Consider the following 7744-nt stretch of genomic DNA (forward strand, 5'->3'; position numbering starts at 1 on the left):
GCACCATGCGCTCGTTATGCTCTCTACTAATATATCCGCAACCATTTCTGTCCTGACTCAAGTTAACTTCACTATCCTTTAACATGATTAGGAGTAAGAGCTTACACACGACTGTTCTCGCCCAGGCCTGCAGTTACTGGTTAAGTATTGTGTTTTATGGCTCATGCATAGCTGACGTCGCAAGTGCGTGATTCGCTAGCGGGTAATTAGGAAGAGGGTAGATGAGGAAGACTTCATGTATGTATCCAATAAAAGAAATTATCTTCCAACAAAGAAGTTATTAATGAAGACATATCCAAGATGGAATGACAGTAACGATTATTACCAGACAGAGATTCGAAATTAAACTATCAGTAATTTCTTCATATCAAGGCGCGGCAATCATACTGTATCTCATTCCAAACTTAGTTCTAACAATCTCAACGTTATTACGACGTTGAAACAACCATTATACATTAACATGATTCAGACGAAGTGACTTATACTGGGCATTAACTCCCAACAAACGTATGTTTGGAAATTGAAGTGAAGAATTGATTTGGAAATTGAACTTTGAGTCATCGTAGAGTTGTTGTATGATATTGATTCAACAACTAATTTATGCCGTTGAAATATTTTTAAAATTTGGACTATGTTTGCTTCTCAATTAATTTAAACCATGTTTTTTTCTCAAAACCTTAAATATATTCAGTCATAATTTACCAGACTCATTACCAGTATTATGCTGACAAAGGAATAATGGATTCATATAGTTCATTTCCTATTCAAAACCCTATTTTTCTATCAAACAGAATTGTCTTTTTACCAGGGTTTGAACCCACGTCACATTACTGACAGTACTGACAACTAAATACCTTCCACCAATCGACTGCTACGATGCCGTTACTACACCTGTCTCTTATACACATCTAGATGTGTATAAGAGACAGGATAAAGACTGTTATAAGAAAGCCTAAATTCAAGATTGGAGATCGNGTTTTTTACATTAAAGTTCATAGAAGTAAAATGGATGTGTTGACATTATTACATGCTGCCATATACCAATGTGTTCCTAGCGAGAACGACATACTACAATGCGTTCCTGGCGAGAATGACATATGACAATGTGTTCCTGGCGAGTAAAAGAACGACGTTGATTCAACATTGGTTGGACAACAACGTTACCAAAAATCTTAATCAGCATGATCTCAATGCCAGATATCTTCTACGTGAATATCCTAATATTACAGCTAGACAATATCAAAATGGCACACTTAAATCAACCGAAAAATTGAGGATCAGCTTGAAGCAAATTTGGAAGATTTGAGAAATCTACCGAATGATGGAACAAGTTAGCAAGTAATGGCTACGAGGACATTTATGGTGCTCCCATGCTCCCAAAATATAAGGTCTGTCTCCCATGACCGCGAGTGAGGTTAGGTTGAACGGGGTCAAGATAGTTCAAAATATAATATACTTGAATGTAGATCATATTATGGTAAGACATGTTTCTTCCGTTTCATATCAGCAGCTAGAATCCGTTTTCTCACCGATCCCCAGTAAGGCAGCCCCATGCCCATCGGTGATCCATCAATCCAGCGCCATTGCCCTTCCAGGCCTGAATCCGTAACACCGATCCAGCATCCAGTAGGACTGCAGTAGTCTGATAAACGAATTAGTTTTGTAATATCGGTGCAGCAGTTCGTATGTATGACAGGATGTGTGGTAGGCCGAAATATTCAAAACAATTATATAATTGTTATAATTATATAACATAATTATAATATAACATAATTATTATATAACATAATTATAACGGATATAATTAAAACAAATTTTAATTATATACGTTCACACATCAAGAAATAAAACCTAGTTCACTCATTAGATAGTTTGCCAGACCCTGTGAGGGAAATCACGGAGGATTCGTCTCATTTCATTTGTAGATACCTTTCAATTAAGTATAGGAAAGCGTTACTCAATATTATAACTCCAACTTTACAAATAAATTTCTTATTAGACCAAGTTGAAGTTAATCGTACAGATTGAAGTTAAACTACTAGTTAGGTTACGATAAGGGCAAAAATTCAAACTCTGGAGGGGTTGGTAATACCTTGTTCGGCGACGTAGAGGTACATCTTGTGCAACTGGTTGCAGTCATCTAGAATGATCAAATCTCCTCCGGCTAATCCACACTGAGTGCGAGAAGCGCTCCAACTGTACTCGGTCTGAATCACGTGCACGCATTGCGTGCCCACCAGGACAAAAGGATGGGTGCACATGCCTGACCGGAAATACGGTAAAAGTGTGTTGAAGAGGTTTACAAGGCTGCGGTAAAGAATACACTAATAATTAAATTAGGTATTGGGACTACGGTTTTTGTTCCAAAGCGTTTTTTCTGTCACACTTCAGAAGCATTTTTCAGTCACATTTTAAACCAATTTACATAAGAGGATGGGCAGTCTACATTTATTAAAAATCGTATATTGATAATATCAATGGTTATTGAGGGTAATCAGGGATTATCTAGGGGTTTGCTTCACTAATAACTTCCTACTTCAGCCGAAACAGCGACCACCAGCCTTGCCCTCTAGTCGCCGCACCACGTATTTAATGCGGTCATCTCGACCCCTAATCACTTGATCAGAAGACACAAACTCAATTGAAACAAAGTGAAATATCAACAAATAAGTGTTACGCCAAATATATTGTTGAAATTTAATAATTTATGCTAAAAAATACAAACCCCGACACGAGATGAACAATGTTATCAAGAGCAAACGCGAAACATAGTTGTCCTATTGTTAGTTCGGCTGGGGCTTTTCTGCAGATCAGCAAACGTTTACTTTTTATCTCTGATCGCACCTTGCTAAACATGTCCTCACCGTTCACAAGAGTTCCGGAGCACAAAGGAAAACCGGGGCTTGGGCAATCTGCATCGTGCATCCCCCAGCCTCCTTGGGTTAAGTGGTAGAGGTTCGCACAGTTCTGCTCCGTTCCGCCTTCGGGCTGTCTTCCTGCTCCCACATTCTGAGATAGGAAAATCGTTGTTTAATCATATCGCAATTGAATTAATCAATTTTGCAGCGAGCAGACAGTAGGGCATCTTAAGCTGCATAGAGCTCAAAATGCACTAGTGCTAAAATAGAAGATCACAAAGAATAAAAAACTTTTCAGGTCCAACGTAAGAAAATAAAATAGGAAGAACGAGGACTTTTATAATATGCGTTAAAAGAAATGGCCACACAACTTGAAAATTTTGATCGTAATAGTCATTTGCATGACATTCACAGGCTAAACTTATAAGCAGAGCGCATATAAATTAATTAAAGAAAAAAATATCGTCTGTGGTATTTCATAGTGATATTAAACCGAAATCAATTTGCATGAAGACCATGTTTGGAAATGATCCGTTAGAAGGACCTGTTTTTAAATCTCCTATGGACAAACCACGAAAAGTACATGAATCGGCGACAGGTTACATCAGGCCTATTCTATGCTATGCATAGGCCTGATGTAGATGAATTAGATCTCTATCTCACTGTTTTAATTTCATGTCCAAGGAATTTTTTTGCGCACAACCAACGACTTGAAGTCTTCCAGGTCACTGCCGCGTGACGGCCTGCGCTATTTTTGAGTATCAAACGACGTATCAAAGCCGAACATACGCCAAACAAACAAGTCCAACGTAAGAAAATAAAATAGGAAGAACGAGGACTTTTATATATGCGTTTAAAGTAATGACCACACGACTTGAAAATTTTGATCGTAATAGTTATTTGGATGACATTCACAGGCTAAACTTATGAGCAGTGCTCATATAAATTTATAAAAGAAAAAAACAATGTCGTCTGTGGCATTTCATAGTTAATATTAAACCGAAATCAATTTGCATGAAGCTCATGCTTGGAAAAGATCCGTTAGAAGGACCTGTTTTTAAATCTCCTATGGACAAATCACTAAAAGTACAAGAATCGGCGACAGGCTACACCAGGCCTATTCTTCAGCGCCGACTTCACTTATGCTATGCAGGGATTAATTAGATCTATATATCACTGTTTAATTTTATGTCCAAGGTATCTTACAGCTCACAGTACCAGAATGAAACTTTTTTCGCGCACAACCCACGACTTGAAGTCTTCCAGGTCACTGCCGCGTGACGGCCTACGCTATTTTTGAGTATCAAACGACGTACCAAAGTCGAAATAACTCCGAACAAACACCGAACATACGCCGAACAAACACTGAACATACGCCGAACATACGACTAATATACACCGAACATGCGGCGAACAGAAACCGAACGTACGCCTAACAAACGCCAATTATACACCGAACATACGCCGAACATATGAATATACGCCGAATATATGAATATATACGCCGGATGCTATGAATATTCACCGAACATTCGCCGAACATACGTTGAACATACGCCGAACAAACGCCGAACATACGCTGAACATACACCGAACATACGCTGAACATACAACGAACATACGCCGAACATACACCGAATTTACACACCTGGTCGCTAATTTGACTGATTTTGATTGAAAACTACGTCGTTAAATCTATAAAGAAACAGAACAGATTTTCGACTAGATCGCTTTCAAACAGCTGTTCTCACCTTGTATCCTTAGTTTCATCTTAATTCGTTGCATTTTATATCATGCTGCCCTACATTTATTGCAGTTTGTTCAATTATTTTTTGCAAGCATATCATATCATTCTGCCACGCTATATACAGTTATGCATAAGTAAGCCTTGGGTTCAAACTTTAGTAGTTTTTCCGTAAATATTTCTGTAATATTCGTTCTGTAAACACACGAAGTCACTAACGTTCGCCCAGAACGGAGCGCCCATTTGCACTGCCGAGCCGTCGCTCCACTGCCAGACGTGTGTGTCCGAAGAGTTGGTAGCACCCAACCAGTAGCCGTTGGTGGCGTCCGCTGAGTCTGAGTGAATGCATCTGTTAATTAAAGTGACTGGCTGTGTGTTGGTTGAAGCCCTTAATTGCACCTTGCTGACTTCGTCTGAATCAGTCGTATAGTAATTCTTTACCAACCTTAGGGCTCCTAAGATCAACCTATATAGTAATGCGATATGCGTCTTTATTCATCTCATAATGTCTTCTCTATTTCTCCAATCTATGCCACATATTATTTTTTCCTCAATTCTCCTTCATATGCTCTTAATAGTTTAGAAAGCAACATCTTCGCTGCACACAGAGTAAATTTGGGTTATGTATTTTGGTATAGTAGTGGCGGCATGACCCACTTTCAAATGCTAACCGCGACTAATTACCATGATACCGGCATCATGTCTGGAAAGGGTTTCTGGATCGATCTGTGGCCAGTATATACGCTATACCATAAGCACGATTAATAGTAGCAGCTAACATTTGAAAGTTATAATTGCCCACCACTACTGTCCTTGCAAACAATCACTTTAAATCAGTGCACGTGATAGCAACCATCAGTATCGGCAGTCGCTAGAAATATTAGTAGCAATCATCATTAGCGGCAGTATTGATGACAACGCTGCTGATATAGTCTTGAATACACGTCTGATTGAGTAGAAGAACGCATAGCTATGCCAGAAACTACTCACAAAGTATTCTAAATTCTAGCATTACGGGTGTTATTTCAGGCGAATAACTCTCTTCACTGAAACATATGGTAAGCAATTGTATGAGCGATGTACGACAAACACGCAGTTCTTTTAGATGACATTATTACGGAAATTCTACCATTTTTTATTCATGAGTTAATTTATTGTATTGTATATTTATATATATGACGTTTTAATCTCACATCCATCGTCGGCATATGTAGCGACATCAAGGAAGGAAGAGCAGTCGTGCAGCACCGGCAGCCTGCCGAAGTTATGGTGGCAGTAAGTGACCGCAGCGTCATACGAAAGATATCCTCCTTCAAACGGTGGATGCACGTTGATCCGACGACATCATAGCCAGCAGGACATTCGGCTGACACTGCGCCTATCGTGATGAAGATGCTTCGCTTGTATTTAAAAATTTTCATTCGCACACGAACGGTGATTATATAGAGTTGAATTTTATATTTTCGAAGAAATTAATATTAACGATAACAATTGAGAGTCGAAAAATCATTAGGTAAAATAAGACCCTGAAATTATCTCGCTCCACATATAAAATTTAAGTGAAGTCTTACCTCCAGTAAAAAATTGTGAATAGATGGGTAACTTTCTACTCGTAGGCTAAGCTTACACAATTTCAGTTGCAGTTAGGTTGAGTTTTGACTAAAATCAAAGAAAAATTACTAGAAATACCGCGTGTGTGAGCCGTACCAGATGGGCTGTGATTTCGATATGTTATCGCGCTCCTGAATTATATTATCGTCCACTGATAATGACCCATTATGTTGGTAACACTTAACTGACCAATGAGATTTCAGGATAAAATGAAAAACACTAACACGTACCAAATATTGATGCTCGTTGCCATATAGGTCACTAATCTTACTCATTTGTGATGTTTATTATCTTAAAACTGCTTTTATTACAGGCAGGTGGCGCATTTTGCTTATAGGTGAGTGCAGTTAACTTTAATTAATAGACGCCCTGTAACAACAGATTACTCTAATTTCATTTTAGGGACGCTCATTCCCAACGGGTACCGAACATTTCTCTGAAATGACGGTAGTTATACCCTGATACACGTATAACTTCTATTATTGTACTTCTTGCCTCTAGGTAGCACTTCTGTCTAAAGCTCTTACTAATTTCTGTTTGGGAACACTTACTACTTAAAAGATTGACACCAGTTCCGTCTATATATATAACACTTACTCATAACCAGCAGCAGCAGACTCATGATCTTGATCGGAATCATGTTGTTAAACTCGCTATCAAATAATCTATTTGTGAGTTACGTAAGTCACTCGGGTAGGTTGTTCTTGAAGCTACTTAATTTGCTCGGAGCAGCAGGCGGTGAAATGAACGGTTGTCTTGAGCGTATCTTGCAACAGCCAGGTGATGCGCTGTATTTATAACGTACAACTTATGTCTGTTGGTTCTCACGTATTCATTGTTGACATGGAAACTGTACAATGTACACCACTCCCATATCAAGAACATCATGTTACGTTATGCTCACGTCTTACCATGACGAAATTCCGCCCCGCAGCTGCGTGCGATTTTTGCAGTCACGTTTGATAAGTCTGAAGAATGTTGATATTTTTCTCACGAATTTAATGAGACTTATTTAAAAAACGGTGAGCCACTTTTAAGAAGACAATAATCCTTTTTGTATTACTAAAATATTGATAATATTGAAATGATATATTTATTCTGGTGATGACAACGGAATGCGGATAAAATAGCTCGTTTAAATTTACTTGATTTAATTATTTCAATTACTGTAGCCGTCCGTGTACTGCCCCTATCTACAGTGGAATAAACCAAGTAAAATCTTCGAAACACGTTGTAAACCGACTTTTCTGCTTAAAAATTCGTAAGATGACCTATTCTTCGAAGGAAAATTTACGTAAATTTTTCCAAGGTAAAGGCTTTTTCAAAATTAACTGATTTTTTAATTGGGTAATTCTCTATAAAACTTTCAGTCGGCTATTCTCCACGTCAGTTGCAAATCCTTAGGAGAACAGATCACGCTCATTAAATTACTTCTTTATTAAAATAAACTGCATTTAATTTGTACACTTTTGGACAAAATTATGATCTGGAAATGAAGTCTTCGGAGAAGAACCGCAACTTTAAACTCAAC

The 7744-nt window shown here is 38.2% G+C and overlaps 1 non-coding gene across 1 annotated transcript; it reads right to left on the reverse strand.

Annotated features, from left to right (window-relative positions):
- Positions 1–2098: 2098 nt before the first annotated feature.
- On the reverse strand, positions 2099–6911 carry LOC108669496. Its single transcript, XR_007156846.1, has 5 exons — positions 6811–6911; positions 5796–5980; positions 4822–4937; positions 2865–3009; positions 2099–2263 (listed from the first exon to the last, which is right to left on the reverse strand). It is a non-coding gene; the product is annotated as an uncharacterized LOC108669496 (transcript).
- Between the last annotated feature and the right edge of the window lie 833 nt (positions 6912–7744).

Source organism: Hyalella azteca, unplaced genomic scaffold, assembly GCF_000764305.2.
Source record: "Hyalella azteca isolate HAZT.00-mixed unplaced genomic scaffold, Hazt_2.0.2 contig8660, whole genome shotgun sequence".
Lineage (NCBI taxonomy): Eukaryota > Metazoa > Arthropoda > Malacostraca > Amphipoda > Hyalellidae > Hyalella > Hyalella azteca.